Source organism: Petromyzon marinus, chromosome 36 (assembly GCF_048934315.1).
Source record: "Petromyzon marinus isolate PM22_M1 ecotype Great Lakes invasive population chromosome 36, UKy_Petmar_22M1.pri1.0, whole genome shotgun sequence".
Classification (NCBI taxonomy): Eukaryota; Metazoa; Chordata; class Hyperoartia; order Petromyzontiformes; family Petromyzontidae; genus Petromyzon; species Petromyzon marinus.
In genome coordinates, this window is record NC_133702.1 from 1,316,804 (window position 1) to 1,342,690 (window position 25,887).

Consider the following 25,887-nt stretch of genomic DNA (forward strand, 5'->3'; position numbering starts at 1 on the left):
CGCTGTGTGGAAACTACCTGGTCTGTCGCTCCGCACTAAGCTTCACGTCTTCTCGGCCACGGTCATTCCCTCCCTTCTCTACGCTTGCGAAACGTGGACCCCCCTAATGAAACATCTTCGCCGGTTATAAACATTTAGGCTAGCCTGCCTACGATCCATCCTGGGTTTAACCAGGCTGGATTGTGTGAGGAGCTCACAAATCCTTGAAAGATCTGGGCAAGGTCCCATTGGTGAGCTCCTCCGGCAGGCAAGGCTGCGTTGGCTGAGTCATGTAGCCCGCATGCCCAGCCACCGCATGCCGAAACAGCTTTTGTTCGGCCGGACCGAGGGGGCTAAATGGGCGCGGCACAGGCTAGAGAAGAGATGGATTGATGTGGTACAGGAGGACGTGGAGCTGAGTGGACTTGCCGATGACTGGTACCAGCGGTGTCAAGATCGGCCTCTGTGGAGGAGGCACGTGAAGGATGCTACTGGACAGTTGAAGGTAGTCGCCCTCCAACAACAACGGAGGGCGGAGGAGCGACGCTCACAACAATGAGCGGAGCGCCGGGTGGCTAAAGCACAGCAGGTTGGCACAGTAGGGGGCACAGGTGGTGCATCAGCCAGTCATCTCAGTCACCTTAGTCAATCGACCCGTGGCACTTGGGTCTGCCCCGTGACCTCCTGCCAGCGGGCGTTCGACACTTCACGTGGCCTCAAGGTGCACATGGCCTGGCACAAGCGTCGTGGTGACGTCACCGCCACTTAGTGGCGAATGGCGGTTGTTGTATGTGTGTGTTTTAGCATGTGGGGAGCGGTAGTAAAGCGGTTAGTGCACTGCGCTATGAGCGAGGCGACCCGAGTTCGATTCCCGCTCACGGCCGACACCGGTGACGATTATCTGAACCGGTTCTGAGCCTCCCCTAGGTCGACTCAGCCTCAAATAAGTACCTGGTGCAGTGCGTAAACATCGCCAACTCAGGAGACAAAGGCGGCCGGGCGGCAAAGGCGGCCGGGCGGGGTGTTGGCCACCCACCCACTCGTCTGCCGTGCCGGCCCTTCATAGGTGCTCGCTAACAGCACTTGCCCCAAAAGTATATGAAGGCTATACGGGGGGGTCTTTGTCTTTGTATGCATTCTATTTACAAAAGTGTGGAGAATCGTTTGCGAGCCCGTTATGTTGGGAGACCACAGCGGGGGCAATGCTGGCGCACTAACACACACACACACACGAGACTAACACACACACTAACAACCACACTAACACACACACACGAGACTAACACACACACACACGAAACTAACACACACACTAACAACCACACTAACACACACACGAGACTAACACACACACACACGAGACTAACACACACACTAACACACACACTAACACACACACACACGAGACTAACACACACGAGACTAATACATACACACACGAGACTAGCACACACACACGAGACTAACACTAACACACATACACGAGACTAACAGACACACACACGAGACTAATACATACACACACGAGACTAACACACACACACACGAGACTAACACAGACACAGGAGACTAACACACACACACGAGACTAACACACACACACACGAGACTAACACACACACGAGACTAACACTAACACACACGAGACTAACACACACACGAGACTAACACACACACACGAGACTAACACACACACACACGAGACTAACACTAACACACACTAACACACACACACACGAGACTAACACTAACACACACACACGAGACTAACACACACACACGAGACTAACACATACACGAGATTAACACATACACGAGATTAACACATACACGAGACTAACACACACACGAGACTAACACACACTATCGCACACACACAGGAGACTAACACACACTAACACACACAGGAGACCAACACACACTAACACACACACAGGAGACTAACACACACACGAGACTAACACACACTAACACACACACAGGAGACTAACACACACTAACACACACAGGAGACCAACACACACTAACACACACACAGGAGACTAACACACACTAACACACACAGGAGACCAACACACACTAACACACACACAGGAGACTAACACACACACGAGACTAATACACACGAGACTAACACACACACACACGAGACTAACACACACACGAGACTAACACACACTAACACACACACACACAGGAGACTAACACACACTAACACACACAGGAGACCAACACACACTAACACACACACAGGAGACTAACACACACTAACACACACAGGAGACCAACACACACTAACACACACACACAGGAGACTAACACACACACACGAGACTAACGCACACACACACGAGACTAACACACACACACACGAGACTAACACACACACGAGACTAACACACACTAACACACACACACACAGGAGACTAACACACACTAACACACACAGGAGACCAACACACACTAACACACACACAGGAGACTAACACACACTAACACACACAGGAGACCAACACACACTAACACACACACACACAGGAGACTAACACACACACACGAGACTAATACACACGAGACTAACACACACACGAGACTAACACACACACACGAGACTAACACACACACACGTGGGACTAACACACACACAAGACTAACACACACACAAGACTAACACACACACAAGACTAACACACACACGAGACTAACACTAACACACACACGAGACTAACACACACACGAGACTAACACACACACGAGACTAACACACACACGAGACTAACACACGCGCGCTTTGCTCCGCATGAATATCCTCAAAAGAGCTCCTCCACTCGTGCACCCTGCGGCGGTCGTCCGATGTTTATTTTAGAAATCGCCGGCCTCGCCTCTGAATTTCCATTCGTGTATCTGCTGATGTCGAATTTGCCCATTTCATCTGCGCGCCCTCCTCTCCCTCGCTGCGAGGAACATGAGTTTCTCGCAGCAAACTGCTCCTCGGGTCGTGAAAGCAAAATCAGCAGCCGGTTTATTTCTCCGAAGGAAATTTATCGTCGCATTCCGCGCCGTATTTATTTCAGTGTCTCTAAGAAATGCTTTTCATGGAGGCAATATAACATTGCATTTTCCCGCACCGCTGCGCCACGCTCCGTTTGACCACAACACGCACGCCGTGCTGCCCCTGCAGAATGAACGACGGTGATTAATGTGTGCGGCACTGCCTCTCGACTCTAAAATAATGGCAAATAAGAATTCCCCCCACGACCAACCCTTCCACGCGCGGCGTTGCTACACAGACACAGGGAGCGCCCGAGCAGATAGCAACGAGACTCTGCATTCCACTACACAGGCACACACTTGAGATGCCCGCCGTGAGGTAAAGGCAAAGGTGCAGCTCTGCGTGGTTCTTGCTCGCACCACTGCTGACAGAAGGGGCTCCCCCTAGAGTGGGCTCTTAGAGAAACTCTATCGAGTTGTATTTGGCCTACTCTTCCACGCTGGCCACCACACGCGACCTGCCGATCGACTGACCGTGGTCGTCCAGAGGCGCTGGGGGAAGTCGAGGAACTCGCTCCGCTGTTCCAACTCCCGCGTAGGGACATCGAACCGGTGGCGTTTTGGGTCGCAGGCCCAGCGTGCTCACCGCTACGCCACGGCAGAATCTGCAGGGCGGATTCTATGGCATCAATACATTGGCTTGCTCAAGGAGAGTGTCACTGATTCCCAAGACGCGTTCAGCAAGAGGGTTCCGCTGGGCTAAAAGAGCGATCGGCAATGCCGGGCGGTGGTGGCGACTAGGCACGTGGCTGGCTGCCTGTAACGCAGCAGCACCGTGGAGGCAGCGTCGAGGGTTAGCGGATCACCGCACAGATGTTGTGAAACTCTCTCGCCGTGGGCGGTGAGGTGCCATACTCTCTGGCTTGCCAGGAGAAGGCAGTCGAGCAAACACGTGGACTTCACCTGCCCCATCTGTATGGGATAGAGCGTTTCCCCCCCTCGCACACGTGGGGTTTCTCCGGGTGCTCCGGTTTCCTCCGACATGCAAGCACTGATTACTAGGCCGATAACGCCTTCACACATAGAGGACCGCAGATCTCGGGCAAATGTTGGCACCGTCTCACCTCCTGGCCGCTGCCTTCCCGCTTGTCTGCGGTTCGTCGCGCCTGCTGAGTCGTCGCCTCTCTCTCTTGGAGAGAGACCGAATCCTGTGCAGCAGCGCGTTACGAGTTAGAATCCTGTGCAGCACGTTACGAGTTAATAAACGGTGCAGCAGCGCGTTATGAGTTAGAATGACGGTTGTGGATATCGGTCCTGTGTCCATGATAATCACCTTTTGAATGTGTGTGCTGACCGTCCTTTGCTCTACAGCATGCAAGAGTATGTGCATATCAGTGGATTATTTTACTTCGGACCACCTGAAACAATGGAAAACCCGTGAAGAAATGCAACCCTTAACGTGGCGTCTCAACACACACAGTAAGTGTGCACTTTGTCAATTATTTTACGGAGGCGGCTCCCTCCTCCCTGAGCAGTGTGGCTTATTTTTGTGAGTTTATTTCATAGAGCGGAGGGTAAGAGACAGCATGTGCGCTTCCGAGGTGACATCCCAGTCGGGAGTAAATTCTCAGCCCAACATCCTCTTGTGTGGTCGATACAACCGGTATCGCCGTGTGCGAGGTTGACGACGGCCGTGCTGCGGAGTAAATGGCCTCCACCTTGGTAATGTGGAATTCTCACAGCTGGCTCAGGGCCACAGAAGTGAAGGCCTCCCTTCCCACTGTCGTGGGTGACTCCTGGACGTGGGTGACTCCTGGACGTGGGTGACTCCTGGACGTGGATGACTCCACCGCACATTCTCTCCTGGGCAGCCGTGGCCAAAAAGCGCCCTCGCTCGTAGTCCCCCACTCACTAATCTCTCTCCGTGTTTCTCCTCGAACCTGTTCGGTCCTCCTCTCTCCTCACCAATATTGTCCCTTCTTCCTTACCCATCTCGAACGCATCCTCCGCTCCCTTATCTCCCTTTTCCCGCGACGTTGAATCCCTCGGCCGATCTCCCCCCCTCCCTCCCCCCCCATTATCCCACCCCTTGACAGCTGTCCCGCGACAGCAGGGAATATTAAATTAATTCATTGAGGCAGCCTACGGGGGCGAGCCCTTACACGCTCTCGTGATATTGAGTAATGAGAGGGAGCCAGTAACTGTACACACACGGTCGGGAAAATCGTGCACCCGTGTTGATTCTGTAACGCTTCGGCAAAGTGAGTTTGTGTTCCTGACTGCTTAGAGAACAGAAGCCGACTGGTAGCGGTCATGGCCAAATGCGTTGGCATATTTTCAAAGAGTATTTTTTTTGCTGTTCCCTGTTGTGGGAAATCCACTTATCATTGTGGCCGGTTTTGAACAGGGCAAGTCTCTGATAGCGACAAACCTTTATGCCATGTTCATGTTGGATCCACTTGACAAGAGTGTTTGTCGTGAGGCCGTGTTACAGGCAGATGGACAGAGTTAATGCACAAATGCATTCAATCTTGCTTGGAAAGCGATAAATGAAAAGGCATCCTCAATTGCGAACCTAAACAGCGCAAAAGGCTGCCATTTGGTGCAGAGAAACAAAATAACAAATTGTTTCCAATCGGATAAAAAAGGCCTTTGGGACAATGTCTGTGAGCAGTGATTGTTTAAGCAGCGAGCGCTTGGCCACTTTTGGTTTTCGGAGTCGTCAGCAGAGTGTGTGACCTGTGACACTCACGCTGATGTCCATCAGCGTGAGTGTCACGATGCTGTAAACAAGAGCCCTCTCCGTGGACACCACGGGGCTCGGTTTATCACGGTTTACAAATCACCGGTGACGCCCACTGCAACTGGGTGTTTTAGCAAAGGCGAGGCCATGAAAAGCCCCCTTTAGGAAGTGAATGCACGTGACGAGTATCGGTCGTAAATAATATTAACACCAAAAGTCAAGCAACTCTAAATGCCACACGAAGCGCTTTCTTAGTTTGTTGTCCTTGCACCTCCGAGTAGCACGGTTGGCTACGTATGGTGCGAAAGAAGTTCAAAATACATATATCTCTCTGTTGGCCCTTAATATGGCAGGTGTTAATTACACATTTCTGATCACTTTGTACAAATTAGTCTTCATTTTATTGAACCTTGAGGGATGATGGGCCACAACGCCCGCACCACACAGCTGGATTATATTCCATAATGTATCGTGTGTGTGTGATATTATAGCTGTCACGTCTGTGGTACTAAAAACCAGGGACATATGGGAAACAGAAGAATAATGTCTCTTAATATCGGAAGAGGGGCGAATTATAATTCCATTGCCTTGAGTGGTGTTAAATCGTACAGTGTGACCACCTCACACTCCACATCTGCACCTTAACCAGAGCATATCAGCCACCACCTATGGACACCAGATTGAACGCGACTACTAAAATCTAGCTTTGTTACGCGAACGACAAAACAACTCGGATTATAATATCCACGAGAATACTTTACGGATATTCCGGGACAGCAAAACCACCTTGTGATACCAGGATAGGTGGCAATCCGAGTGGTGATACTCGCGTATGTCCATAACAAGTTGGTCTTCATTTTTCCTGTGTGGTTACAGCACCCAGCTGCTTCACATGCAAGGCCATCTGAGCACACGCACGCTCGCTCGCACGCACGCTCGCACGCTCACATGCACACTCACATGCACACTCGCATGCACACTCACATGCACACTCGCATGCACACTCGCACGCTCACTCGCACGCTCACTCACACACTCACACGCACGCTCGCTCACCCTGTGGAGACCCTGGGAGCAACGCAAGAGTGGAAACCCAGCACGTGACTTCACCTGCAGCCAGGTACCGTCCCCATGGCCTCTCGCACGAGCGCAGACCACAACACCGGGACTGATGGGCGGACGTGTCGGCCCTTGACCGTCATCGTGATCATCAACGGTCACGATCTATCCACTGTTGGATGAGTTCCTCCACAATCGGTTTCCATTGCTCTCGATCCGCCTAAAGTCCTGAGCATGAGTCGATTTTCATCGTTTCATTTCCGCATATCCCATCTTTTGCTGCCACTGTATTTGGTTCAAAAAAATTGTGTATTGTGGTGGATTGTGGGAAATGCAGCAATAAATGGACATAAAAAAATAATTAACGGTCGAGTTCATCAGCCTACAGGCTGTCTACTGACCTGATTTTCTGGACTGATGCGTAAGTGAATGAATCTTACAAACATCACGGGTCTTGCAGGGCGACACTCGAAGCGTGCATTGGACTCTGGGTTACTCGTTGAGGTTTCTAAGTAACCAATATTCAAATTAGCATGGTGCGATTACTTATTTTCTTTTGGGTGACAACTTTCTCCATATTCATGTGAACAATTGTTAAAGTGTACATTGTGAAGTGGGTTGATTAAACTTGAGAAAGAGTAGCGCTGTGATTGTAGAATCTGTGGCGTGATGTGCATGCGCTGGCTGCTCTCTCTTTCTCCGAAACCAAATCTCATACTGAAATCATTTCCTTTTAATTGTTTTTGGGATAATGATTTTTCTCAATTATGAAAATCAAAATGTAGTGAAAATGGTACATGCAAAACAACAATTCATCTAAACACTGAGAAATAAATTGGATTTCTCTGGTACTCCGTTTGGTGGAGCGGTGGCACGGTGGTTAGCGCGCCGCGCTCCGAACCCGGCAGTGATTATCTTCTACAGAAAGCCTTGGTTGTTGGAGTGGAGAGTGCGGGTTGGGGAGCAGGGTGAGATTAGAGGAGAGAATGTAGGCAGGGGCAAGTCCATGGAGTATATTAAAGATGATGAGTGTGATCTTGGAATTGAACTGTAATTGCATTGGGAGTCAGCGGAGGGATTTGAGTATTCGGGCGATGTGGTCTCATTTGTGGGTGTGGGTGAGAAGTTTGCGAATAGCTTTTGTGATCACCTGGAGTTGGGAGATGCGGGATCTGGGGAGGCCGTAGAGGCTGTGACTCAAGAGCACTTTTCTCAGAACCTCCCTTACATCACGAGCCTCTGGCAGCAGAAGGAGATGTTGGGTGGATTTCCCTTCGTATTTGCTGATTTTAATGTCTGAACTGGCAGTCCATGAATATTTGTTTAAAACGAACCAGATGCCCCCACTTAATCTTCTGATTCGTTTTAAACAAAGGCGGCCGGGCGCGGTGGTGGCTACCCCCCCTCCTCGTGTGCTGTGCCACCCTTCACATGCGCTCGCTTACCAGCACTTGCCCAAACAGTCTGTTAAGGCTATAGGGGGGCTCTATCTTTGTGTTTTGTACACATGAATGTGCGTACAAAACAAAAGGCCAACTTGCTGTCGTGAGTATAAATTATAATCACATGGCCAGAGGCACTTCTGTGGCCTAGCGCAGTCCAATGTCCCGACACTGGCACCGAGTGCGCTCAGAGAGGTAAATCGTCAAAACGAACCGGACGGCACGGAACCGCTCGCCAGCCACTGGGTTGCATCAACGAAATGAACGAACGGATGGCTGAATAATTAAAAGTATAAATCAATCACTGCAGCCTGCCAAAGATGTACGGTCCTGCGCACTTGGAACGTCCGCGCGCGTGGAGCTTGGCGCGCCTGATGAGTTCGGTTCGCACGCGGCGCCAATTGAATGTTAATCGTGCTCCGATCGCTACGGGGGGAGGGGTGGGACGCCGATACAGCGAGGCTCTGGCCGCTCGTGAAACCCTCGCGGAACGGAGGGAATTTGCCACAGGCAAAGTTGGCGACTGAAATGAAAACAAGTTCAGCAGGTGTCATTTAAAAAAAAAATTAGAAAAAAATATTTTCTTCCTAACCGTGCGAGTTTAATTTTTTGTCCGAGCGATGGGAATGACGTTCATTGGTTCGAGAGGGTGTGCGTTCTTGGTTAGCGAGCCTTTCCGTTCATGTATCTGTGAATGCGATTTAGATTCTGTGTTACTCTACGGGTCACAGAGATGGGCTTAAGAGCAACTAGCAAAGACGCTTCTAGCTTTTGAGTCCAGGTGCATGTGTGAAAGCTGCTAAGAACTGTATGCCAATATAGAGTCAGCAGCTTGAAAGTTCCAAATGGCACGTGGGTACATTCCAACGCACGTGTGCATTCGTTGGCACGTGTACAAAGCATTACGTTACGATAATTGTTAAAGTTAAAATTGTATTCCGAAAGTATTCCGTCGTGGATGTTGCCTGAGTAAACAACGCAGATCTGAGCTCTGGTGCTGGCAAGCTCTATAGCGATTGGTTCAGCGGATTTGTAGTTTTCATGGAAATAAGTCGAGCATCCTCGAAGGGACGAGCAGATGCACGAATACTTTCCCGGCACAGCAGTAAGTGACCTATCAGCTCGCTTAAAAATCAATGTTCACAATTCCGCAGGATCACCACGGCACCTTTTCTCATTACAGTGCCATCATTGTGTCGTTGTTTGGCCCCGTTTCCCATTAAAAGTTGGATTTATTTTATTGTTGTTTTTCTTCGGTCTACTTGAGCCATTGAAAATATCCACATCACATAACAGCTTCGTCTCTTTCAAATGCTGGAAGGGATGCGGTTGATGCGTTGACGTGCCCTGAATTTGCTCGCGTGAAAGTTCGAGTGGTGTGTGTGTTTTTTGTTTGTTTGTATCGCATCGTTTCACTTTGCCAGCTAGAGCAACAACGTGACTATAGCCAGGGACCCGACATTTGGTTTTGATTGCAGTCAGAACTTTGCTGCCCCTGTTCCCATAGCTATCGGATAATATAACATCAGACACAGCACATGCCTCACCGTTCTCACAAATGCACACGCCAGGGCTTATTGCGAACATCTAATCCAATCTAATTTTATATTTACAGAGCGCCTTCATTCAAGTGGGGACGGAATAAAATAAGTCAGATAGCGGAGGGGCGTGCTACAAGCGATGAGAAAAGAGTGACCGCGATCGAGGGAACGCTCAAGGATCGTGAAAGGGTAGGGGAGGGATGGGACGGGGTGGAGGGGCAAGGGGAGGGATGAGGAAGAGAATGGGGAATGGAGAAGAACCATCGCACTCTGCTCTGTTGTAAGAATGGGTGGACAGCAGCCACCGGTACATTTTGGCCATTATTTCATTCCGAATTTGTGCTGACTTTTTTGCTTCTGGTTGCACGAATTAATCAAAATGTAACCCGCTTACTATGTTTGCAGGGCTGCTGTGCCCGTGTTGTAAGGGTCAACACACTGGCCTAGCAATCTGGAAGTTGTAGGTTCGATCTGCGAGCATGCCAGTCCATCCTACAGTATAACTCGGCGCACCGGAGCTAATGAATGGTCAGGTCGCGTCTGGTGGGGTAAAGTGTGGGCAACACCACCTCTTCACAAGGTGCCTGCCAATCAACAAAATGTACGCTTAAATAACCTCCCATGTTTGATTTCATCCCACACCCAACACCACGATAAAACCGACTCCCAATGCAGGACCCTGCCGAAAAGAAAAGTGTCGAGGCATCAACGAGGCTCTCCAGGACAAATAAACCAACCCTCTTAATCATCGCCACCGTTTTGTTAAAGCGGTGAATGTGGGGGGAGGGGGGGGGGGGCTTGCAAATGTGAAGCGTCCACTTGGCCTGCCGCTGCCGCTGTTTGCGCCGTTCACCGGGCCGCGCTAGCGGAGCGGAGTGAGCCCGCGAGCCTGCGAGAGCCCGCGAGCCCGCGAGCTCGCGAGCCCGTGAGCCCGGTGCAGAATAACAATCAGGCCGCCTCGCTCCCCGGAGCGTGCGGCACGCCGCAGCGCGATTAAAACGCGCGCCGCCTTCTGCCGGCTCCGCACGCGCCCCCCCCCCCCTCGCTCGCGTCTCCGCAGATCTCGAGATTTCTGACCGAGGGAAGGGAAGGGGATGGATTGGGGGGGGGGCACACAGGATGGGAGCCCCTTTAATGGCTATCTCGGCGGACGAGAGACATCTGCACGGCAATGAATCATTTATTCGCGTTCAGCGAATTCGAACAGAAGAGTTAAATTCTCGGACAATCTTCCGGAAAGTACGTGTGTTTCAGAAGAGATGCCTGCCGTGGTGTCTAAGGGTTGGCAAACCGGACGAGCAATCTGGAGGTCCCCAGTTCTATCTCGCGGTGCGGCAGTTTAAACAATGGGCCACATTTCTTAACCCCCCCCCGCCACCTCCGTCCACCCATCAGTAGTGCGAATGGGTTCACCGCAGTCGATTGGCAGGCTGCTTGCGGTGGGGTATAGTGTGAGCAACTCCCACTTCTTCCGAGAAGACATCTGGCAAGACAGTACCCACCCGAATGGCTCTAGCACTCCCTCGAGTGTGGGGGGGGGGGCTTATGTCAGCAGTGGCGTGAGCAAGGCATTGGAAAGCATGTTATCTTTTATCCCATGTCCAGTATTTCAGATTTTGCTAAGCCAAGGCTCTAAGCCATGAACCGCAAAGTGGGAAGCAACAGGGAGAGCTGTTTTTGTGAGGCCGTAGAGACGAATGAAGGGAGGGAGATTCGATCAAAATGATCGCTGCCAAGCGGGCAGTCAACAGTGGCTATCCTATTCAATATCTTGCCCCCATCATGCGAGTGTGGAATTTCCCCCACCAGCGTTTTAAGATAAGCATGGAGATGCTTTGATTTTTGAGCATCGGTCTATGGATATCTTTTTTATTGTTAAGAAATACGCATGAACAAACTATGACACGTGTACCACGTGACGTTCAGCTCCTGAAGAATCTCCCAGCACGTGGGGCGAAATGTCGGACATCGTATGTCGAACACTCGGTACCAGCAAGACAACCTATGCAGTACACGTACAATATACCGGAATTAGCCCAGAGAATAAATGACTTATGGCCTAGGAGTATTCCCTTAATCAGCTGCTATCTCTTACTATGACACTTGTGCTATTGTTACGAAGACTGTTTTGTTTCCAGCGTACGTGTTGTGCTGTTTTATTTTTCAAATAACCTCTTTGCTCTCCCCCCCAGAGTGCAGACATGCATCACAGTTACATAATGCCTTATCCCAGCCATGAGGATAGACCACTTAAGACACACATCTGTGGCATTAATCCAAACTGCAGCACGGGAGCCACTCGCGTAGTAATTTTAACAGCTTGAAATTTTTGCTTGATGGAATCAGAGGGTAGATGTTAGATTTGACGCTCACCACGGCGCCTGGTGAGTTTCGATTATTGGACGCTTTTGAATATTGTGCTCGGATGACGCATTTGTGTACTTTTAACTCAACACAAAGGAAAGGGTTATTAAGATATAAAAACTAAATCCGTGGTGTGACAGGATGAGAAATTCAGTAGTCGGGAAGGAAATATTGCGGGTGAGCGCTGTAGATTTACTCGGACAAAAAACGGTTGCGCTGGATGGGACACGAATGCAGGATGGAGGAGGGCCGGTTACATAAAACAGCCATTGGGGTGGTGTCCACGAGAGCCCAGAGAGCAAGGGGAAGAGAAGACTTCGGGCCAGATCTTGCAGGTCACAAGCCATGGGATCTGGCGGAGGGTAGAGGGCACTGGCGAGGCGCGGTGACTTCAACGGTTTTGGCCACGGTGGCATTATTCATATTATTGGTTGCTCTGGGGACTCGTGTATTGACAAGCACGGGGGTCGGCATCCTACGGCTCCAGAGACGCATGCGGCTCTTTAAGGACTGCGTTGTGGCTCTTGAAATATCGAGATGTGTTTTTTATTCTTACCAAATTCCCTGGGCAGGCGGATCAAAACTTCGGACGTGATGCGATACAGCCCAAGCGTGAACACGTGCGCGGTCGTTAACCCAGTGCTGTCAACCACCAGTCAATTCGTTGGGAGGGTTATTTTAATCAAGAAGTATCAGTTTGTATTGGAGGGTTATTTTAATCAAGGTGTATCGGTCTGTATTGGAGGGTTATTTTAATAAAGGTGTATCGGTTTGTATTGGAGGGTTATTTTAATCAAGGTGTATCGGTTTGTATTGGACGGGTTATTTTAGTCAAGGTGTATCGGTTTGTATTGGAGGGTTATTTTAATCAAGGAGTATCAGTTTGTATTGGAGGGTTATTTTAATAAAGGTGTATCAGTTTGTATTGGAGGGTTATTTTAATCAAAATTTCGGGGAGAAAAGTCTTGTGAAATTGGAACAGTGACAATTTTGTGTGAACGTCCTCACCGAATGAACCACGTGTTTATTTCTGCGTCCTTCTTTCTTAACACTCTACAGCAGAGCGTCATGGATGGACACTTGTACGCTAAATATATATTTATTTTTATATATAGATCTTCCCATTATCACCTCGTGTTGCAGCGATAATGACCATTTTCAATTAGGCGACGATGTTTTAATTTAAAATTGCATGCACTCACATCGGATCAGATTTACGTGAAATATTCCAAAATAACCTTCGAAGAAAGCTGCTTTCAATGTGACTTGGCTACTCTGGTGTCGTTACTGGTTCTGTTTCATTCCACGGTGATTCATGGCGTGAAAGTTCAATCTGCATCTGGAATTACTCGGTGTTTTTGCTGTTCATGTGACACACGCTCATAAAGCCATCATGTAATTAGGCATGTGCATTTGGTGTTTTTGGTCAGCGGTGCTATACCCGCGTTTCCAACTATGTTATTCACTACATCACACGGAACATTCATAGCTGGTGCAGCAAGTACTATACTGTATGTCGACTTAGATCAAAAGTTGGGTTCAAGATTCTGCCTTTTGATCCACAAGCTTTATTACTTCTGATGCTGTGGATTAAACAGACTTCCCAAGGCAGGTAGCAATAATGTCAAATTACTGTTTTTCAGTGTGTGTGACCAGTTTGCCTTTATTCATGTGTTAGTTGATATTAACTCTAGATTTGAAGTATTCGTGACTGCAAGGATTCAAACCAAAGAGTTGATATTAACGTTTTTCGGAAGGGGTCACAGTGGCGTGATGGGTTCGCACATTTGACTTAACATTCAGAGGTCACCGGTTCGATCTCATGGGCACGGCTGTGAAAGCGATAGTGCAAGTTTCTTAAACCCTGGGCCGTTGCCTCGTGAAACGCAGTCGTGAGACTCGGTGAGGCTTCCTGGGTAAACGAGTGGAATTATTCCCAGCCTCGATCCACCCAGCTATATAAATTGGCAGAGCATGGTTGTTCTGCAGGTCGTATGTTTTCGGGAAAAGTGTGGGCACTCCCACTTCTTCCAAAACACTATAAAACTAAACTATGTTTTATTTTACCAGGTAAGGCCAACTGAGCTGTATACTGTAGCTCTTTTTCAGAAGAGATCTGGCCATAAATGATAGCTCAACGAAGTAGCTTATCATCGTGTGGAAATTTATAGCAGCCAAATACTCTGAACGCGTGTTGTTTCTAAATGTGGAGGGAAAACCCGGAGGACTTGGAGAATAATCCAGCAGGTGTCGGGGTCGGGATCTAACCCACGACCTCCTGTATACCGGACGAGGTAGTTAACATCTCTTAGCCACCGTGATGATGATGATGAGAGAGAGAGACACGCAAACTCCAAATATACAGCAGGCGTCGGGGTCGGGATCGAACCCACGACCTCCTGTATACCTGGCGAGGTAGTCAACATCTCCTAGCTACCGTGATGATGATGATGATGAGAAAGAGAGACATGCAAACTCCAAATATACAGCAGCAGGCGTCGGGGTCGCGATCGAACCCACGACCTCCTGTATACCAGGCGAGGTAGTCAACATCTCCTAGCCACTGTGGTGTCACAATGTATCTGGCCAGCGTGGAAGAGGAGGCCAATTACCCTCTTGGGGGGGGGGCTCTCTAGGGGGGGGGCCTCTGGGGAGGTGCATTTCTAGGGGGGGGGGGTTCTCCCGAGCCCCCGCTAGCCGAGGCCTCTTCTGCCAGCAGTGGCTGCAGCAAGACATCGCGAAGCTGCGGCTTAACCCTCCGCAGCTCGACCAGGGAGTTGCTCGCGACACCGAGAGTTAGGACCACGACGATCGCCACTGCTTTCTCTTTCTCTCTTGCCGGCGGCCTCCTCCACATTCGCAGCGCTGACTCTTTACTGACCTTTAAGCGCCCTTCTCAAAAAAACATATTTTATATTTTAATTTTACTGAGTGGGTCTCTGAGCTGGAACTCCGCGCCTCAGGGGCACTGCCTTCGGGCAAGTGGACATTTGTGCGCGTTTGACGCGGAGGAAGATTTCGCGACCAGTACCATCCATCACGTAGGTTTGTTTGGGTTAGAGCGAGTAAATATAAATGTGTCATTGTTTAAATGCATGCCTATACAGGTCACCATACATCAATAGGGATTACGTGTACGTGGACAATAACAGGCACTGATATTTTATTGCACGCAAAAGACAGGAAGTACAAGAACAATCTGCTCTGCATCATGTGCATGCATCACGTGCGTTGATTACCATGTGAATAACCCAAGCGGTAATGATACCCATTGCATACTATTTGCTTCTTTCGGTGAAGTCACGTAGGTATAAAAAAATAAAATTAATTAAATATTTTTATTTTATTTTATACCCACGTGACTTTACCGAAAGAACCAAAGAGTATGGATCCCTGCAGTCACGAAAACTTCAAATCTAGATTGATACCCATTGCAATTCAAATGCGAAGAGCTCAAGTGACGTCATCACATCTACGCCTCTATTTAAGGAATGGAACAGGAGGAGGATTTCTCCACAAATCTGGCTGTCGCCTGATAATGCCGGTTGTAATTACTGGCGAAACGTCGTACTCATTGTAATTATTGTGGATGTACTCTCCAACACACCGGTGTGCTGTACTAGTAACGGATTGGCACGTTCTGTTTACGTGACAGCCCTTACTATTTGTCACGTGGTGGTGGCGGGTTTAACGACACATTTATGTTCACGCGATCTTACCCCAAACAAATAAACTGTTATGGATTGTGCGCGTTGCTAATTATTATTACTAATTATTATTAAGTTATTAACTAATAACAATTATTAAATACAGCTTTAAGTCAAGATTATTAAATATAATTCAACAGCAATTCTTAAATAATAATTTAACATCCGCTGTTGAATAATATAAAAAAAGTATTAAATTGTTATTATAAAATTAGTATTACCACCAACATTATCACGATGAAGAAATAAATGTTGCCCATGAATAATAAAGAATAAACTATGCTCTCTAGAAATTTCCACAAATATTATTCGTTTCCAAGACTCTATATTTAGAATTGTGAGACTCGGTGAGGCTTTCTTTCCTGGGTGCAAACAAGTGTAATAATAATATAATATGACATACGGAAGTTAATCTTTGAACCCTTATCAATATAAAACATTCCATCGTTGAGCAAAATTAATTACACATTGGAAGTGCTGAAATATTTCGTATCAATGCAATCCAATACACTTTCAAAACCGGTTTATATTTAACTCCGCTGCCAACTGAACTGCAAACACACTCACACATAACACGCACACGATTACGCTTTCTAGCAAACATATCATGCGGCCAAAGACTAAGAGATCATTACACTGGCAGCTCAATTTAGCTTCTTCGTCATAACATCTTTGAAGTGTTCTCTTCAACAATGTGGATTTTGCTCCGGTGTGGTTTCCCTGTGTGCGAGAAATATTGCTATGAGGAGGAGGAGTGTAAATATGCCTCCATCTGGTCATGAGTCATTCATGAGGTATCCTGTGCCCTTGTCCCTGCCAGACTTTGAAGTGAGCGGTAAAGCACTACACTGTCAAGGTTTTAGTCATCTCTTTCAAAGGCACGTCAATGTCTCATTAAATAACAGTTGATAAACCTCGCGCCTCTTCTTATTGCCGCCGCCGCCGCCTCGGCCCTTGCCGCGCAAGAAGTGCAGACGGGGAGAGGCCGGGCGGTCCGGGACGGAGCAAAATCCACGCCTCGCGCGGCGCGACGGAAGCGCCAAAGATTGCGAGGGCAGCGCGGATCGCAATGCCCGCGACACCCCCCTAGCAACACCCCCTAGCAACACCCCTAGCGACACCCCCCGTGACACCCCTAGCAACACCCCCTAGCAACACCCCTAGCAAACTCCCCCCTAGCGACACCCCTAGCAACACCCCCTAGCAACACCCCCTAGCAACACCCCTAGCGACACCCCTAGCAACCCCCCCTAGCAACACCCCTAGCAAACTCCCCCCTAGCGACACCCCTAGCAACACCCCCTAGCAACACCCCCTAGCGACACCCCCCGTGACACCCCCCGTGACACCCCTAGCAACACCCCCTAGCAACACCCCTAGCGACACCCCCCGTGACACCCCTAGCAACACCCCCTAGCAACACCCCTAGCGACACCCCTAGCAACCCCCCCTAGCAACACCCCTAGCAAACTCCCCCATAGCGACACCCCTAGCAACACCCCCTAGCAACACCCCCTAGCGACACCCCCGTGACACCCCTAGCAACACCCCCTAGCAACACCCCTAGCGACACCCCCCGTGACACCCCTAGCAACACCCCCTAGCAACACCCCTAGCGACACCCCTAGCAACCCCCCATAGCAACACCCCTAGCAAACTCCCCCCTAGCGACACCCCTAGCAACACCCTCTAGCAACACCCCCTAGCGACACCCCCCGTGACACCCCTAGCAACACCCCCTAGCAACACCCCTAGCGACACCCCCCGTGACACCCCTAGCAACACCTCCTAGCAACACCCCTAGCGACACCCCCCGTGACACCCCTAGCAACACCCCCTAGCAACACCCCTAGCGACACCCCTAGCAACACCCCTACAAACCCCCCCTAGCAACACCTCCCTAGCGACACCCCTAGCGACACCCCCCTAGCGACACCCCTAGCGACACCCCCCGTGACACCCCTAGCAACACCCCCTAGCAACACCCCTAGCGACACCCCTACCAACACCCCTAGCAACCCCCCCTAGCAACACCTCCTTAGCGACACCCCTAGCGACACCCCCCTAGCGACACCCCTAGCGACACCCCCTAGCAACACCCCTAGCGACACCCCTAGCGACACCCTTAGCGACACCCCCCTAGCGACACCCCCCGTGACACCCCTAGCAACACCCCTAGCAACACCCCTAGCAACCCCCCTAGCAACACCCCCCGTGACACCCCTAGCAACCCCCCCTAGCAACACCCCTAGCGACACCCCTAGCAACACCCCTAGCAACCCCCCCTAGCAACACCTCCTTAGCGACACCCCTAGCGACACCCCCCTAGCGACACCCCCCTAGCGACACCCCCTAGCGACACCCCTAGCGACACCCCTAGCGACACCCTTAGCGACACCCCCCTAGCGACACCCCTAGCGACACCCCCCGTGACACCCCTAGCAACCCCCCCTAGCAACACCCCTAGCGACACCCCTAGCGACACCCCCTAGCGACACCCCTAGCGACACCCCCTAGCGACACCCCCTAGCGACACCCCTAGCGACACCCCCCTAGCGACACCCCCCTAGCGACACCCCTAGCGACACCCCCTAGCAACACCCCTAGCGACACCCCTAGCGACACCCCTAGCGACACCCCTAGCGACACCCCTAACGACACCCCCCTAGCAACCCCCCCCCTGGCGACACCTCCCGCGCCTCTTCTGTGTGACCGCCGGACCAGGGATCCCTGAATCGCCACGGGGCGAGGACCCCGCTGAACGAACGCCCCTCCCCCATCAGGTGGCCACGTTGTTCAAAACGAACTTTGGTCGGCATTGTGGAGAGCCTGGGATTGAACCAAGACTTTGGTCATCCGAGGTTCAACCGGCTCGTCGAGTTTGTGGCTGGACAGAAGGATGGCTGATTGTTGGATGGCTCGGAATTTTGTGGGTAGTTGTGTGGTCATGTTGTTACGTTAGCTGCATGGCTGTGTGGCGGCTTCATCGGCATTCATCGAGCTAAGAAAATGTCACATGGCGACAGTCTGAGACGTTAATTAAACATGTTAAAAAAGCGCTGCAAATGAAAACCAAATCAAATAACACGAGCATTGAAACTGCCCAAGTAATTCAAACGATCGAAATACTGTACATTGCGGGAGTAACTGATAAACTAGCCAGATGTTTGGAAAAACAAAACATCCGAGTCAGATTTGGCACGGTACATATAATACAGAAATTAATATCTGGTACAAAATATGTATCACCGAAGCTATCAACAGAAGGTGTGTACAGGATTAACTGCACTTGTGGAAAATTATATTTTGGGCAAACAGGACTAATGATCAACACAAAACTAAAGGAACATCAAATAAATGTTAAATATTCCCAAATGCAACTGTCAGCAGTAGCAGAACATGCGTGCCAACAAGGACACTCAATTGATTTTGATAAGACTAATTAGATAATCTATCGAAATTTAAAGAAATAAAAACTATTTTAACCGTTCGGATAGCTAGCGCCTTAGTGCTGCGTAGAAGCGAATAATCAAATAATATGTTCTTTAAATGCATGCCTATACAGGCCACCATACTTGAATCAATAGGGATTACCGTTGGTACGGCTATTTTAATACACGATGGACAGGAAAGACAAGATCAAAGGGCTCGCATAATGCGCATGCATAATATGCGTTGACTCATTAATCCTCCCCCACCACATTGTGCAAAAGCGCAGCTGCATTGTCAACACAACTACGCATCTATATAAGGAACGAAACAGGTGAACATCACAAATCTGGCTGTCGCCTGATGAAGCTAGTTGTAATTACTGGCGAAACGTCGTACTCAGATTGTAAATGTTGAAGCTTGGCTCTCCAACACACCGGTGTGCTGTACTAGTGACGAATTGGCCACGTTATGCTTACGTGACAGCCCTTACTAGTTGGCTGTGTCGGGTGGTGGCGGGTTTTAACGACACATATTTACGCGATCTAACCCCAAAAAACCTCTAATGGAGACTAACCACGTGACTCACCGCTGCCACGTGTTCTCTTCTGTGGCCGGCTGCTGGCAGCCCCCCCCCCCCCGATTCGTGGCTGCTGACAGAGTCGAGCAGCATCCCGCGTGTGGCTCTAAGGGGGGCACTTTCGCCGATAAGACATCATCAGTGCGAGGGCCGCCACACATTTGAAACAATTGTGGGTTTGACAGCAGCACGATGATGATGATGATTATGGTGGGGAGTGTTGTCACGTGTTGTGTATTGTCGGGGTCCACACGTCAGGGGCCGCGCAAAAGGCTACCAGGGGTGCCACCCGTGGCTCGCGGGACTTGCAATGAAGAACAACGCTCTCAGGACAGGAGACACCTTTGCCCTCGGGTCTTAGAAGACTCGGAGGCAATGGGAGAGAGCGGCGCGGTCTGCGCGTTGCTGCGTCGCTGTTCTCGTGCAGGCTGAGTTTGAGGCCTCCTGCTCTATTCACTGTTGAGTGCACTTCCTCGGGTGAGATCCTTGCCTGTTGTTCGCTGAAGATTCGTAATGTGTTAAAAAGTGACGGCCAAAGTAGTCCCGTGGAAATTACCGCACACAGTTTTGGTTTTTCGATTTTAATTTCGGGAAGTAGTTTGACCTTTCTTTGCGCGATTAAAGGTGGGTGTCATCATTTGTGGGCGTCCAAAGTGAACCTTTTCCAAAGCGACGAAACAAGAAGGCCGATCTGCGTGGAAGAAGCCGCGTATTTCTTGGAGCGTGATGGGAATGTTCAAAACTGAACGGTTGCGGGCAGGGAAGCCGCATGGCGCGCACGGCGGGGTTGTCCGCCATCTTTTGCCCTACAGATAAAGAGTAGAAATTTCGCAGATAACCCACACAGATAGTGGGACCCGAGCTATTGATCCCCGGGCAATATCAACGTGGATACGAGGAGTTTTCCAGTAATGGTCATGGATAGTGGCGCCGGGGCTAAGTGGGTAATGATTAAGTGATGAGCGTGGGATGTGGGGTGGTTTTCAGGTCAATTGGCAGCGCTGACCCAGCGGCAAAAAAATTCACCGCCCTTTGGAACGAGAACCCCGTTTGTCTGCGGGACGACTATTAATAACGCTTCACAAAGTGGTACTCGTTTAGACAGCCCTAGCAGGATGATGTGCTGTCAGCCACGATCAATCAACTCCTGGATGAAGGACACCCCAAGGTGTCGCAATCTCTCAGTGGTCAATGCGACTTCGTGATGCAACAAGTGGCTGCACAGGAGCTGACTCACACTTCATAGTACACCTGTAGTTATTATACAAACGCCATGCGAGGGAATGTATCTCTGTTATGATACAGTGTCGACGACTTTATCTTAGCAAGCCGAGCATGTCATTCGGGTAGCTGGTATTATTTGTCGTGCAGTGTAGAAAATAACACGTCTGATTTCGTAAGTGGTGTTGAATGTTATCTTACGTACATGACAACTACAAACATATCCAGAAGGCCTTGTGAACTGCTGTGCAGCATACCTACCTTCCGTATGGGCGTTTTATAGAGAGATATATAAACGAGAAATACATGTAAAGCTATGTTCACCTTGCCATCCAGCCACATTGCCGTTCAAACGTAAGCCATCTCAGCCACCAAGCCACTCAGCTGTCTGTACAGCTAGCCTACGCAGTCACCGAACCAGCCAGACATCCATCTACCGAAAAACCAAGCTGCCCAGTGTCCCAGTCGTCCAGTCATTCAGACTTGCCACCTCTTTTTTTTACCTTCAGCCACCTACTTACTTAACCACCCAGCCACCAAGCCACACAGCCATGCGGCTAACGTAACAACACGGCCACCTAACTACCCACAAAATCCCAGCCATCCAACAAATCCATCCGTGCTCCTGTCCAGCCACGAAAGCACATCGCGACGCGAGCCTCCTGTCCACGTCAGCCGCCCGCCCGCCCGCCCGCCGCGCCCAGCAGACCACCGATGCACGCAGACACCCAGCTAGCCAGCTAGCCAGCTACCCAGTGATGCAAACTGCCCACTCAACTGAATGTGCGTGCCTCACTCAGGGCGCCAGCTTCACGTGCGCAGCAGACTCGCCCAGGCTGTGAAACTATAGCGGCCTTTTGTAGAACGGCTTCTCAAAAGAGCACGTCTTGGATCGACCACAATTCCACAGCCTTGCCTGTGGCTAATTTCAATGCAATGTTACATCGCCCTGATTGTAATTAACAGCTTCTGTTGCCCGAGGCTCCAGCAATCAATTTAGCATTCTGTTGCCAATATGTACAGCAGTTAACCATGTTCAGTGTCTTCCTCTTGAAATTAATGCCATTATTAAATAAATTCACACACATGTTTGTGATTGCATGGCTATTGCTTTGTTTTAAGAATGAGCTCATAAAATAAAGTCGCTTGAGTGTAATTGTAGCCTTAATGTAAAGTCAAATTGCCACACAATAATCACCAAATAATAATTATGTTACATGATAATTATGCAATTATAAAACTATATAATTACATAGCTATTATATAATATAAAAATTATTATATTATAATAATGATGATTATATTAATATGAAATCTACAGCTCTGATTAGTCTGGTTGGTTGCGTACAGTTCTACAAACATACAGCTTTTAGAAGACTGGACATTTGTCGTACACGATAATTTGAGCCATTATCCCTCATCATTTAAGTTGTGAATTGCTTCCCGCGAGTCTTCCAGGGCTTCCCCATCCGAGAGTCACCTTCTTCTCACTTGAGCACGATCGTTTCAGGCGAGGTGCGAATTGGCAACGGGCAGTTGAAGCAATCTGCACGTCGTGACGGCGATGTCAGCAACTGCTAAACCCCACTCGTCAAGGAACGTATCGGCGGTACTACACTGGTGGTGCTCAGTATATATACACACACACAAAAACTACCGAATTCTTCGCAATACTTAGTGACTTTCCCGCGGTTCGCAATCTCCGTTCAGAAAATCTTGCGTGGTGGCGGCGCGTCGAAATCGCTTCTCGTGATGTCGAATCGGTCACAAGACGAATGTCAATTCACACGTAGATGTGAATGTCAATTCACACGTAGATGTGAATGTCAATTCACAAGTAGGTGTAAGACTGTTCTACGAGGACTGGTGTGTCAGGCTGCATCGGTCCACCACCGATTCGTCCAAATGGACACTTTTGCACCGAGCCATTTCCCACCTGCCTGATGTATTTGTATTATTATTGTTGTTGTTAGTTTTAACGGACTCGTTGAAGAGTCAAGAGTTGGCCAGCGTTGGTGCACGCGTTTGTCGTTTGTCGCTAAGGCGGCGGCGTCTGTTGGCTGTGGGCGCCAACGCTGCGCTGGCTCCGTTGAGCGCTGGGCCTGGACGCAGGCAGCCACCAACGGTGCCGGCCACGTTACCCGCTGTGCTGGTGACGTTAGGCCACTCGCCAATGACCGCGTGCACAAAAACTCGACCACATCCCGTTGGCGTTTTACCTCGAATCCGTCAAATTTCCGGTCATCTTCGAAGCGGCTCTTGGCGAGCCATCGAACCGAAGACGCTCCACCGCATTGCGCACGTTCAGATGCGCTTCCGTGGCCGTCTGGAACGCTCTTCCTTCCGATGACTGAAAGACACTGGAGATACGCAGTTGTAAATCTAGATTTAAAAACTCATTTCTGTAGAACTACTTTTGGTGTTTAATTTGTTGTCCTTCCCCTGAAAGAAGTTCAACTTAAGTACAAATCGGCGTATTTCAGCTCTGAGATGAATTATCGCATTTAACATGCAACCAACTTTATTTCTTCGCGAGGTATGCAAACGGTGCATCCCGAGTGTGGATAAAGAGTTGTAGACACAGTGTGACACAGTGTGGTGCACTGCTCACTGCAAGCGTCCCGAATGGAGGTTTCTTTATCTGTGTGACAAGGCAGCATTATGTTTGTGTCGACGTCCGTCCTTTCTCTTTTTGCATCTTTCCATCTGACAGTACCGTACAGGGTTTTCAAATCTACGTCTTGGTTCATATGTTTGTCTGTTATTGTGTCTTTCTCCATTGGTTCAACTGTCCATCTGTCTGCTTGTAAATCTGTCTATCCATCTGTCCACCTTTCTGCCTGCCTATTGTCCCATCCATCCATCCATCTGACCGTCAATGTGTCTACCGTTTGTCTGTATTGCCTCTCTGCCTGCCTTCCTACCCGTATATCTTCACATCATCCGTCCGTTCACTCGTCTGCCCATCTCTCCGTTCATTTCTCTTGCCTGTCTATCGTCTCCCTGCCTGTCTCTTCGTCCAATCGCCCGTGTCATTGACGCCTCCCACCCACCACCGTACTCTTATTTGGCTCTATTTGGCTAACGCGAGAGCATAGTTCGTTGCCCGCCGCGTGTCCTTGCGAGGCTGCAGGGTCGACCGTGCAGCGATGGCTCAGATGATGGGTGCAGCAGTTAACAAGCTGTCACTCCAGAGGCCCCTTTCCCGTCCTTCGGCATTAGCCCCCCTCCTCCCCAGCCACCGCCGCGCCCCGTAAATAGCAACCTCTGTGGGCCATACGTTCACGATTAATGGCACTTATCAGCAAGCCTCGTTTCACGGATTTGTAATTTTAAAGAGACGGGCAAAAGCGTACGTGAAATGCATCCCGATAGCTCGCCATTCAATAAATAAAGGGCGCGGGTTTAAGTGTAAATGTCCCGCGGTATACGAATGTACGGAGACAATTAACTGTTGCAGACTGTCCGAGTCAGCCTTGTTCATAGTACCGAGTTGCGACCCTCTGTTAATCCACCGCTGGATGAAATCCTTGCCGATCACTTTCACGCCGGTCATGTGGGGTTTGTTTGACCATAATTCACCGTGCTGGTCAGTGCAGGTTTGTGCAAAGAGGGTGGTGTAGGGACCGGTTTCGATATCGCACTCGACTGACGGTAGCCGTGGCTGGGAATCAAACCCAGGGTTGTTCAGAGCTCAGGGCGCTAACCACTGCACCGCTGCTCCCGCACCTCCGATTAGCGCAGTTGGCTGCGTACCGTGTTAAAGAAGTTCAACTGACATATTAGTGCTATTAGTGAAGTGTGTACTATGAAGGCGCACTAAGACTGCATGGGTGCGTCATGGACCCACTTTCCGTACTGCTATTTCCTAACCACCTCGCAGCACAGCAGACATCACAGCGGATGATGGTGACGACGACGATGTCTGTGTGTAGCTCAGTGTTCTCTCATCTGGTCAACCTACTTGCGCTGCACTGAGAGACGTGCTGCATATCTCGTACAGTGTTTACGATGTTCATTTGCTATTCTTTAATCCGCGGGAACACCTAGGGCCCCATTTTCCCCACGTCAGGAATTACAATTCATCTCGAGTCGGGAATCACAAATGTTGTGTGAAGAATTGCAACACCAGGCTGCGCTGAGTGTCCCAGTAATATGACCATTTATATTGATGTAGCTGTTGCACGTTCGAATAAATTACGTTTTATTCGCGGTGTGCAGTAGGGTCATTAATGCCGAGGGAGAAGACGGGATGATTGCATCTCCGCTGCCGATACGGTTGCTGCTGCTGCTGCCGTGGGATTATAAATGCAGTGGTGCAGCTTATTAAATGAGTGGGGTGTCTTTCTAACATTGCAATTTCCATGTGGGGGCCGCTCGGGAAGATCACGTGGCACAACATTTCTCAGCCAGGTAAAGGCGCATCTTCGTCCCTTCGGTCGGAGTCGACCTAAGGAAAGGCGCAGAACCGGTTCAGATGTACACCAATCATGCTGGCCTTGAGCCGGAATCAAACCTGGCCCCACCAGGTTCGTGAGCGCTAACCCAACACCCCCCCCACCCACCCCTCTAGAAGCTACTGCGTGTGCTGTAAACATCCATAGCTGGGACCATTGCGTCCGCGCAAACTCTGGCGACGAGGGAACCGCAGCAGCCCTTTGTTTAGCATCACGTGGTGCGTGCCGTGCCGGTGGCGTGTGGAGGCTGACAGCTGCGCGCGTTTACGTCTTAACAAGCTGCATGTGTTTCTGTCAATGGTGCGCGTTCGTTGTGACCAATCGGGCGTGACCTTGAAGTTTACATCTGGCACTACAACCTTGGCAGGAGACCG

General features: G+C 49.8%; 1 protein-coding gene across 3 annotated transcripts in view; it reads left to right on the forward strand.

The window, feature by feature from the left end:
- The window catches only part of LOC116949422 (protein bassoon-like), a 174,343-nt gene that overhangs the window by 136,037 nt on the left and 12,419 nt on the right, over window positions 1-25,887 (forward strand). For 2 of the 3 annotated variants that reach the window (XM_032966752.2, XM_032966754.2), the window contains exons 11-12: window positions 4,342-4,449; window positions 6,590-6,833. The gene's annotated coding sequence lies outside the window, so the exon portion shown is untranslated. Of the gene's footprint in view, window positions 1-4,341; window positions 4,450-6,589; window positions 6,834-9,829; window positions 9,945-25,887 lie in introns of all 3 variants that reach the window. The other variant, XM_076071997.1, reaches the window with a different exon arrangement.